The 12,078-nt window shown below is 44.9% G+C and overlaps 1 protein-coding gene across 1 annotated transcript in view; it reads right to left on the bottom strand.

Moving 5' to 3' along the window:
- Positions 1–10,827, bottom strand: part of LOC144468124 (uncharacterized) — an 87,303-nt gene extending 76,476 nt beyond the window's left edge. The window contains exon 1 of the mRNA XM_078177332.1: positions 10,531–10,827. The gene's annotated coding sequence lies outside the window, so the exon portion shown is untranslated. The remainder of the gene's footprint in view (positions 1–10,530) is intronic.
- Between the last annotated feature and the right edge of the window lie 1,251 nt (positions 10,828–12,078).

The following is a 12,078-nucleotide window of genomic DNA, read 5'->3' on the forward strand; positions in this document are numbered from 1 at the left end:
ACAAATTCTAATTCGTTTGAAAAGGTAAAACCGGGCAACCGGGCAGATAACCAAAAATGCAGTGGCGCTGCAGCAAAAAGCTGGGCTTACGTGTTGCAGCTGGAAACCATTTTTTCGATGGTGAAATAAATGTTCCACGTGCGAGAGCTATGTTCCGAAAAACTTTTCGAAACCTCCCGCTGAAAATATCGCGAAAAATGTCAACGAAATTTTCACCGGGAACGAAGGAGATTGGATAGTGCACTTTTTTGTCTCGCGAACGTTTCTTTCAACAAATCCGAAAATAAATAACGCGGGTCCGGTGTACGCTTTCGAAGTCGTAGAAATCCAGAGAGCGGGGTACACGCGCGATGCGTTCGGGACACAGGATCTTCTTAGAGCGGCGGGCTCGGGAAAAAGTAATTAATTTAGAGTTTCATAGAGAGAGGGGCTTCAATGAAATTAGAGACACCGGCCGACCACCGCGTCCTCTTTCTAAACAGTGTTTAACGGGTAAGCACGGTTCCGGCCAATTCCGGCCGGCAATTCTCAGCGGCACATTTTTCCAGTTTACCTCGGCCCTCTCTACCCCTTCGCCCCGTCATTAACACAGCCAGCACAATACCGAATTCTGCAATTAGCACTGTTTACCCGTCTTGAAAAAATCAGCCAGCGGCCGCGCGCCGACGGTTGCCGCTTTTTATCCGCGCTCCCTAATTTCCGGCGGATAATTACGATGAAAGGGGCGGGCGAGCGAATGGGAACGTTTTAACCATAGAAACGCATTTTTACTATTTAACGGTGAAGGGCCCACCCCGAAACACCGGCAGCAATTCAAGGCCTTAGAAAGAAGAGGAGGAAATGAGAAAGGAAAGAGCGTACCTCGAGATTCATATTAACGAGTTACCTTCAGACGAAACTCGCGAGTAGTAGTAGCACACGGGTATCCCCGCGCTTTTTCGTCTTTATTACGCGCCGGTGTCGAAAGCGGCCCGAGACCCGTCGCCAGCCCCAGCCCCACGCGTTTCGAAATGAACGCGATAAGAGGAACACGTGTTGAACATGATTTCTCACACTCTTCGAATAATCCTACGCCGTCTCCCTTTGTCCCTGATTCACCCTGTCTCGACCCCTTTTTCTCCCGCCTGATCTCAATGTATAAATCCCGACCCGCCTCTCTCGCCGCTCGCCGCTCGCCGCGACACCACTTTGAGATTCGCTGCACCCTTTTTGCTCCGGTTATCGCCGTCTTCGGCCCTTTCTTTCCTCGATCACGATGACCCTATATTTTCGCGTGATACTCTGCCGGCTGAAAAAATGCCGGCCTCCATGAAAAAACGCTGTTTGATTTCTGGCGTGGATTATTCGACTTAGAATCTCGGAAAATCATACGAGATTTTTATTTTATTTTTCGATGCCGTGTTGAGCTTGTAAAAGTTCTTAACAACATTTATAAAGTGTGAATATTGTTGATAATAAGTGAGAACATTTTATTTGGAAGGAGCGTGTCTGTGGCGAGTTGCATGTCTTCATTTTCGAGATATCGCAACTTGAAGAGAAACGTGATTAGAAATCAGTTGAGGGTAGCAAGAAATTGTCAATAATTAGTTCGTACTAGCGTCTATTATTTAAGGGTGTACAAAGTCGTGCAGCACAAAAATTATCAATAAATATAATACAGTAAAATATTGTCCAATTCTCACCCTGCTTGTAAACGAAAAAAAAAGGACAATCTGGGAAAAGGAGATACGATTATTCTCGAGTCTCCTCTTCTCACATTGTCCACTTCTGTTTACAAGTAAAAAGACAACTGGACAGTATTTATTACATTTCTTCAAATAATTTAAACGTTGCATGATTTATAAATAAAATTGGACAATTTGGGAAGAGTAGATACGATTATTCAATCCTCCTCTTCCTAAAATGTCCATTTTCGCTTCCAAGCTAATGGACAATTACATAAAATTTACTCCATTCTTCCTTATGAGGAAAATGAAGAAAGATATTTCTTCCACATAAGCAGCCTCTAATTATTGTAAAAAATCCGGGAAATTCGCAGTCCAACGACCCTTTTTTAATAAAAATTCATTCGCAAGCCTATCGCCGCAGCATCCCGGTCTCTTAGCACTTCGAGCTTCGCCTCCAGAAACAAGCAATTAAAACACGCAGCGAACACAGTCGGCCGCTCCGCAGCGCAGAAAATAACAACGATCGGAATGCCGGAGCCTTAATTACCACGAAACATCAAATACGCATTAACCGCGCGGACACCAAAAAAGAAGAAGAAGAAGAAGAAGGAAGCGCGTACGCGCTAAAAGACCACCGCAAAAGAGAACAGCGGAACCGTGTGGCTCCGCACGCGTACGGCTCTTCCGGTATCTAAAAATTAATGTCGAGAGCACACCGTTCCGAACTCAGCGCGGCCCGGGCTACAGAAAGAATTGATTTCCGATCGGAAGTTTCTCGTTACGGGGCCGCGGGCGCCGCCGGCTCGGACCCGGGCTCGTGCTACGTCAAACATAAAGGAACCGCGGACGCTCCGCGCGCGCATTAGATTTCAATTAGAAAATTACACGTGCCCCGATGGAAGGCGCGCGTCGAATAGCTAACATCCCACGGCCAGAAATGCGGGGTATTCGGCGAGCGTGTAAAAGTTATACGCCGGAACGGCGAGCCCCGGCCGGGATCGGCGTGGAACGAGGAACGGCGAGGGGGCGGTCGGAACGGGTGCGGCGAGCAGATCGGAAAACAGCGAGGCGTTCGAGGAAGGGGTCACGGACCTTCGGATCGTTCTCAAACTTTGCCACGGTGCTCGTCAAATACGTTCCGAGTCTGCGGGCGTCTAACTTGACTAATTGGCTTCCTGCTGGAACTGAATAATAATTGAATAATGGAATATTGAGAGCGCGCGCGCGCGCGGCGACGGTTACGGCAACGCGCGGGCCGCGCGCACGCCACCGGGAAATCGCGGAACGATCACGCGCTTACACCTGAAAGTCGCTTCGGTAACCACGGATTAAATCCCAATCGCGTCCGTAATTATTTTCGGTCAAGTTTCGCCGGTCGCACGCTGTCGCCTCTATTCGAGTAAAATGGCGGCGCGTATCACGGCTGTCTGTTAATTTATTGTACAACGTTCGCACTTGCGGCGAACTTCCTGTGCTCACTGATACGCGAGCCGTTCGCGGAACTACGAGGGTTTTACTTAGGTGGGTCGCTCATTGATTCGATTTAACTGCACAGGCAATTTCTGCGAATAATTTGAAGACCGTAGCGCGCTGCTCGCGCGTTCCCGAATTCAATGTGTTTATGGATCCGTGAGCTGTTTGCGAACTATCATTATTTTAGCCGAGAAGATTACGCATTGTTCCGGTTTAGCTATGTTAGTTATTTGTGGCGGTAATTTGGAGACCTAGTCGTTAGTCTATTGTACGTTGTTCGTTATACTATGACGATTCTAGTCCGATAGATCATAGTATTGATTGATTTTAATTATTTAGCATGTAGGATTAATTTGATGTTATTAACTGTTTACTGTAGGATCATTGTAATCTTGAGCTCTTTGTGAATTATGGCGCTTTTACGTAAGATCATACATTAACCCTTCTGCGGTCGCATTAAGCTTATATATTGGTGTCATGCTGGTCGGAATTAATTCTCGTAAAACGAATAATGAATACGTGTTATGCAAAGATCGAGAACTAAATATAAAATTTATTAATTCTTCTACGAAGTTTAAATATATATAACGCAAAATAATATGTTTCAATTTTATGTAAAATAAGAATAAATAGCTTTGGTAGCTTAGAGTAAGCAAACGATCTCAGAGGGTTAATTCAATTTAATCTCACCAGTCTCGCGATAACTAGATTTTATTTTAGATAATATTTGCTACAAGAAGGTGGTGCAGGGTGGAACAGAAAAAAAGAGTTTACCGGCTCTCTGAAAGGAGTTCCGTCTTTTCTATGAATTTAAAATTAGATAACTGGACACTGTTAGCATAAACTGCCGTGCTACGGGCACTTCGATCCAGAACAGGGGACGTGATTATAGAGAAACGTAGACGCTATTAGAAGCGAGGGGGGCAGTATTCTGCGGTTGTGATTATAGAGGGTGCCTTGTTCCGCAATTGTGATTATGGAGAAAAGGGGATAGCAGGCTATGGTTTTGATTATAGAGAGAATGGGATTCCGCGAGCGTTTCGTTGACAGCTTTCCACCATCGATGAGAGCCGATGTAAGCCGTGTACTTGCGTTAACCATCGCCGCCGACATGATGGAAGCGACGATGTGATTATTAAGGGGTAGATCGTGGTCGCGAAGAGGGGACGCTGTAGATTGTTATTCGAAACGATCTATGGTGGTCAGTAGACTGTTGTAGAAGACGTGTACGTATGAAGAGCTTATAATTTATATTACTTGTGAATTAAAAGGATTGTTATTCTTATTTAGACTTCTTTAAAATTGCATGAAGTCCCTGATAAGATACATCACAAAATTATATAATAATGTTTTGTAGTATTTATGCAATATATTTCAGATAAAATAACTAGCTTTAATGCATCATGGTAAAAATCTTAGAAAATAATACGACGAAGAATAATTAAAATGAAGTATACACTTCTGAAATTATCGTTCTAGTAGAGAAAAAGGAATCAAATAATTTTTATGCTTTAATTATTATTCTGTATATTTAAAAACTGCATATAAAGATCGTATAAAGATTATAAAGATAAACTGAATACCATCTGTCCAATCCATCAAATAGATGGATAAAACTTGCATGACTAAAATTGCACAAATCTCTGTCGGTAAAAATCCTAGAAAATAATCCAACAAAGAACATACAAAATGCTGTACGCACTTTGAAATAATTGTAACCGGGGCAGAGTTCCGTGGCGAAAGAATTGCAACGACCGTGAAACGTGTCGAAAATTTCGGCGACGCTATTTCGCGGACGCAATAGCGCGCGTTTCGGTTTTGCCATTAGCGGTGAAATCGCATGGATTTTCGGGAAAGGTGCGCCGCGATTCCGTGCACGTGCAGGCAAAAAAATAAATTCACGTAGCCGTCGGGTTGTCCCGCGACCGATCACGTCGTCCACTAGAAAACGATCGAGGACGCGCGCACACATCGTCGACGGTAGCCTGATTTCTGATTCGCCGGCGAAAAGTTGCCGCGAGTTTTCGCGGTTACGTTCTACGAATGGATCGCGTAATGGCCGGGTTCTACGAGCCGCCATTAACACAGAGAGTAATCCTGAATCGGCAATCAGCGATTGAAAACCGTAATCGACGCGGCCCGTCGACGTTTGACCGACAAGGAACGTTTTCGCCGTGCCCACGGAAAAAACGCGAGACTTCCGGTCCATCGAATAACGGTGGAGAAAAAAAGGGGTGGCGATGGGGGGGGACGTCAAGGAGAAAACGTGCTAAAGGGAAAGTTACCGAACCCTCCGTTAACCGTATTTTTTACCCAACTATGGGACCTTGTTAGCGTGCCGTGTACTTTCTTCGCAATCTGATTATGATTTGTCTCCGGCCCTTCGCGCGAATCTTTAGAACAATGTCTTCCATTAACGTTTAAGAGGATTCCGTTCGTACGGATTGCGTTCTGCTCGAAATAATTCGAGGATCAAGTTAACTAATTTCTTCGCGGAGTCGTCTAACGTCGCCCCGTACTGATTGGCGCGAACTTTTATGCGAACTCGTCGACGAAATAATACTACAAATAATTCGTATTCGTATAATTTATATGGCAATTTTCAACGAAATTTCAGTCATGGTTTTAATCCAGAATTTGGTAAAATTTTATTCGCATTACGGATAAAAGGTAAAGACTAGCAATACAAATTTATCTGAATATATTTATAATAAATAACCTGAATAAATAAACTTAAACACCATATCTTTAATCGAATAAACATATAGAATATACTTTCATTCGAATAAACACACGGAACAACTCTCTTCGTTCTACTAAACGGACAATATATAATAATTAACGATGAATAATTGTTACCAGAATGAAATAGTCAACTAAAAAGTATTCTTAGCTAAATATCCGTTCGAAAGCAATTCGAGTAATGGCCAGAAGTGATTTAATTATTTTCGACGAGAGCACCTCGGTGATTCTTGGTAATTATGTGAGAGAGAATTGCAGCGTCGAGCGCATAAAATCCGCAGTGCAGTTACTACGGACGCACAAGACGCCTTATTGTTGGCAGGCGCGTCGTTTCTTTGCAAACAAACGGGTGGGAAGTTCACGGGACAATATATATTCATATCATTCTTTGTTTCTCAGGTAATCGCCTTTGAATATTCATGCGTTTCGACTTACATGAGTGGAAACGGCGCGCAATGAACAAGGCATAGCCCGCGCCAGCCCATTTAGCGGAGCCGACCAATAAATTTTCAAAGTTAATTCCCCAAGGAGGCAAAGCGTGAAAAATTTTCCTCTACCAGACTTTCGCGGGCTAACTCCGTTTCCGTTTCGGCAATTTAATAAAACGACGATGGTACGCGCTCACAGAATTACCGAGCCTAATTGTACACTCTGCAACATTAGTTGCATTTCATTGTCGCGCGACGTTTTATTGAATTTCTATACAAGCCGGATCGGAACAGCGATTGTTGCGGAATTCTCGTTTTTTTTGCGAATTCATTGTGGCTGGTAACAATTAGCTTCGCACAGAGAGTCGCAAAGTTCGATTATATATTTAATGGGACGGTGATCCGGGAGTTTTCGATTCCGCTCGAATGCGTCGGAAACGCGTTAATAATTACACGTACTTCATTGAAATGCATTTATTGTTACACATTCCCCATTGAACCGCGCGAGCGCGGCCCCGTGATCAACCGGCGGTGCTCACGCGAAGAACGTTGCCGCGTTCTTTTCCAGAAACGGGCACGTACATACGAACCGCGACTTCAACGATGGAACGTTAATTTGACAAACGCGAGAGTTGTGTGCCGTAGAGGTCGCGCAAAGAAACGTAATTTACAGCGCGGCTGGTTAATAATGATTTACACCTTAACATTTGTACCGTGAAACCGGGTTGTCACAAAGCGACCAAATCAAAGCGGATATTTTTAAGCAAACAATTCGTTGGAAAAATACTCGCCGCGGCGAACTGTTCCCGATCAAAATTAAACGAATAGTCTCGGGGGCCGAATGTTTTTTCGCTGAACTCCGGCCCCGGACTTTGTTGAACGCGAATTATTGAACAAATTCAAGCGGAGAAGTCTTTTGTCGATGTTGCTACACACGCGAAACGTACCCTTTTCTGCGACGGGGTCTGGCAATTACATTCATTAAAATATATTCAGCGAGAGGAAAAACGCGTAAATAGACGTTCGAAATAATTACTCACAACAGGAGAGAAAATCTGCAAAGGAGCCCGGACTAATTGCCGTACACGCTCTCCTTAGTCTTTCAAAGCCGGTAGCTTCAAGAGGCATTCGAATACATTAGCGACTTCTTAAAAGTTGCACAGCAACCGAGTGTACGTGTAACAAATTACCTCGTGCGTACTTCCGTGCACAGCACTTTCAACTTTATCAATGTGATACAGCATATCAAAGAACACACATTTTATCGTCGTTAATATTTCTTTAAATTGTCCTAGATTTCTCAGCTTATTTCTAAAGACTTATTACTAGCTTGCAGAATTTTATTAAACATAAAAATTGTCTTTACTTGTTGGAGAAAATAAGAGTTAAATGACAAGTTATTTCGATAACATTAATAGATTTGAAAGAAATAAATTGATATTTTTCAATCGGTCGACGCGTCTGCTGTTTTAAATTGCAACTATCCGATTTTGCCGTAGCCCCGTGAAATCCGCAGTTTAGTTATCGCCGTTGCCAAAATAATTCTCGCGGCCGAGTTTAGGCGTTTTACCACGGCCGGGACGGAATGTTCGTCCGGTTTAAAAATGTTGCAACGATCCGAATAAGTGGATGCGGTACGAGTTCCCGAATCGTAACTTTTAATTTTTTCTAAAGTTGCTTCACCGTGCGCGCGCGGTCCAGCGTTATCGTTCCGGAACAGAATTCGTTTACGATTCACTAACCATGGTCGTTTTTTCTCCGTCCGGTGCCGCGTCCAGCATGTTTCCCTGACCTTCCGCGCGCCGAACGCCGCCGCCGCCGCCGGTTCGCATTCTGATGAACGCTGTATTTTCCGCCGATATCGAATTTGTATTTCACCGACCATTAAAAATGATCCCCCAGCCGCCGTCGCCGTCCGCGGAACACGCTTCCGATTCTAGTTTACAGTATCGTTTATACTTTCTCTAATAGGTACACGCGCTTCGAACTATTTTAACGGCGCACGAATACGGATTCCGCCGCGAAGCTTTTCCAACGCGGTACGCGCGCGCTCCCGTAGAATACATTACGAACTCGCCAAGAGCTCGAGATATCCGCGGTATCAGACGCACGGCTCTATTTCCACGCTTTTATTGCGATACAAGCGCGAATAACAATGTATTTCAGAAATTCCTACGATACCGCTGTTATGGTTTCGATAATTATACGGCGAAATATATGGTATCTGACAGCGAAACGGCGGATCAATAAATCAATGTTAATTAACGCTCCCACTGCGAAAGCGCAATTGATAACACGACTATCTGCGCGATGAAAGATTGAAGAAGTTATTTCGATTCAGTTGAGATTTCGACACTCTAAACTCGGCGCGCAAAGTTACCGTGTAAACACGGCTGACCTTTCTATAACGCGGTAAATTCGCCGTAAGCTAGGGGTACCAATTATGGAACACCGCTCAACCGAGACCCCTTCGTGAAACAGCGAATAATACAATAAAAAATAGACTGAGCATATATGAAAATGGATGTAAAAATTCGGTCCATTTTTTAACACTGTTCTTTATAAATTCATTCGCACAAAAATTGTTTCTTCGTTGCATTAAGTATTAACCAAGAGGTTAATTGCACTGTCGCTCCTTTCATGCTGTGACGATTATCACTTATGCGTATTTAATGATTTTCTTAATACGATCAGACAATTTTTGTTTCCTGTATTGTCTTTATTTACCTTCGTTTCTATACTTGGACAACAGAAGAATTTATTTTTACTTCGATGTAGAAGAAATGAATAAGATTCATATCTAGTAGAGCTTGCATAAAAGTCTGACTCGTTATTATAGTGCAAGGGGTTAAAGCGTTCTTCACGATTTCGAACAACGAGGCCGAACATCGATCATTTTTCAAACCGAAAAGTACACTTAATACACGCGCGTATGTCACTCTAAGTGAACCGGTAATTGTCTACTGAATTAGTTTTCAGTGAGCATAAACTACACATTGTTAAATGTATGCCTTGCTCGTGTCAACGAAAATCGTGACGCAAACATTTCCGCCACCGATGCGAGCTCCGCCGGAAAATAATCATGTTACAAAAACACCGTGTCATAAAACGACTGTTGCAACGTCCACAGGGCGTTACGTCGAAACAGTGTACCCAGAACTACCGACTGTAAAACGGTGCTTGTGACTTCATTAATGATAAAACCAAAAGTTCCGGATGCTGCCGTTGCGAGCCCATCCGACACGTTACCCGTCAATCACGTCCGCATACGTCATGCGATACATCCCCGTCGATTCTACCCCCCGAAGCATACGCAGAGAGATCGTTTCGCATTCAGGCTAATATCGGCACGTGACTGCGAATAATTTTCGGCGGCGTCACAGGCGAAAAGATCGCAACACCGCGTCACGTTCCGCGGCCCGTATGAGATATTGCTGATCATTCGACGATCGAGCTATCGGGGATCGTTTCAATTTCCCGTGCGTCGGCCTCTTGTTCTCCGTCTCTACGGCGAATCATGACGGACGGGCCTGGGCCGGGTCTGCACCATTTTTCTTCGACGCGAAATTACTTCTCGGTCCTTAGCAAACGTCGAGTCATTGTTATCGCGCCGGTCGGAATGACGTGACGGCCTCCGCTGCCTCTCCCCGGAGAGAGAATCGAGGCAAGCCGGCCACACGGGCCGATCTTTCGATTCCGTTTTATCGTTTCACCGTTAGTCGCGAAATAGAGCAAATAAAACCCAGTCCGATCCGATTTATCCGGGTCGGAGACGGCGCGGTCTGACCATGAACGTCGCATTCTACTCGCGGCGACCACTTTATCCGGTTTCTCGGCGGAGCGATCCCCACGGTTCCATTCATTTTTTAGGAACGACTCGAGTCGAGCGAACGAGCAACCTACATTCTGAATCATTCATCGCTGTCCGGCACCCAGAGAGAGAGCCGGATACGCGACACAACGGAGGAGGAGGACGCAAGACCGCAGAAAATTATCGGAGACATTACCGGAGATATTCGATACGTCGGACTATAATCGCGTTAGGAGCGTACGTAGCCGATAGAACAACAGGGATAATCGAATCCCGGGGTCTCCTAAAACAGGACCGAAATTCCCCGGATCCGATTCGCCGGATATTTTGGACCCGCTGCTGTGTGCCTCTACGTGAATAAATCCGTTGGCTTGGCGGCAAGCCTTCGAATATTAAAGCTGGTACGTACCGGTAAGTACGATGACACTCGAGGAACATCCTCCTTCGGCCCGAGAGACCTCGGTCGCCCTTTGAGAACGCTGTTCCGCCGGGTAGAACGGAATTCGATAACAGCTCCTCCTTTCCCTCTTGCTCACGACGGTCTCGCCCGCGAGAGAGTGTCTTGGTCCCCGCGGCGGACGCTTTTCCCAGGTAACCAGAACCAAATCAAGCACAAAGCACAGAAGCACAAGCGGCGACGGCGTCGGCGAGGGACCCGTGCGAATCGAACCGAATCGCCTCGTGTTACCGGCGATCGACGACCGGCCGTTCCACCCGATACGTCTCCGAAGGCGTCGCGACGCTCACTGCGGAGACTCCGCTGCGTACCCGCCCTTATAGCATCGTGTTGCGCTCGCACCGCGCCTCCCCTTCCTCTCGCTGCTCCGCGCCACCCCACGCTCCTCGCACTCCCACTTTCACCCCTTGTTCTCCCGGTTCCCCTACCCCCGTGCGCCGGCTCTCTCTCTCGCGCGCGCCCTCTCTCTCTCTCACTCCACACCCTTCGTTTTGACCCTCTGCGCCGTACCGCGAACCTCGCAACCCCTTCCTAACGGCGGACGCGCGACCCGCCGCCACGCCGCGCTGCCCGCCTTACAGGATAACGCAAGCGTTCCGGAATAAGCGTTCAAAAGACCAGCCGATGCGTTCTTTGAGTGTGCTTCGACACCTCGTGCGCGAAAATTGAACTGCTCCGAACCAACGAGTACGGCGTGTACGGCGCAACCCGCTTCTTCCGCCTCCGATCGTTGCTCGATTGTTAGCGTTGCGAAAGCTGCTCCGGCAAGGCGTGTGCACCGGTGATTGGATGGTTCGAATACCGTTGTCACACTTCGCCGAAACGTCACGCGTTTTTGAAAAAGTAATATCGTCGCGTATACAATAAAATTAATAATTTATTCAATAGACTTGGAAGCAAGATGTCGTGTTGTAATAAAGGAAAGGATGGTTTAGAATGTTCACGTTGTATTCTCAAATTTTTGGATCTCGATAGCGTTGCTAGTTTTTGTTGTTAGTTGTTTAAAATATGGAATGGTTCTGCGTGGTAGCAAAAGATTAAAGGAAGAAGTTTTCATTATATTATTTTTTATTATACATTATTAGGTTAATACTACCTAATAGTTAATATATTTCAGTATGGATAAGTTTATGTGAGAGGGTAGATCCTCTATTTTTCAAAATTTTTTAATTAGAAAAATGTGAAACCCTTTCGTTGACCTAGTAATTGGACGAATATAAATATGTATGCACCAGTTATTAGAAATTTAATTCTAGTGATTCGTGACAGTACTGTACGCATTTTCTGTACAATTAATAAACTAAGATTTAAAGGAACAATTTACAAAGTAAAATGACCAAAAGTATATAATTGATTTATATATTTAGTATACGATTTATGTAAACGATTTTTGGGAAATTTTTCTTCTAATATAAAAAGCCTTTTTTTGAGATATATGCACACTGACAACAGGAAGTATAGTCATTTCGTAAAGACAAATTATATGATAAACTCCTTAGA

This window comes from Augochlora pura, chromosome 3 (assembly GCF_028453695.1).
Source record: "Augochlora pura isolate Apur16 chromosome 3, APUR_v2.2.1, whole genome shotgun sequence".
NCBI lineage: Eukaryota > Metazoa > Arthropoda > Insecta > Hymenoptera > Halictidae > Augochlora > Augochlora pura.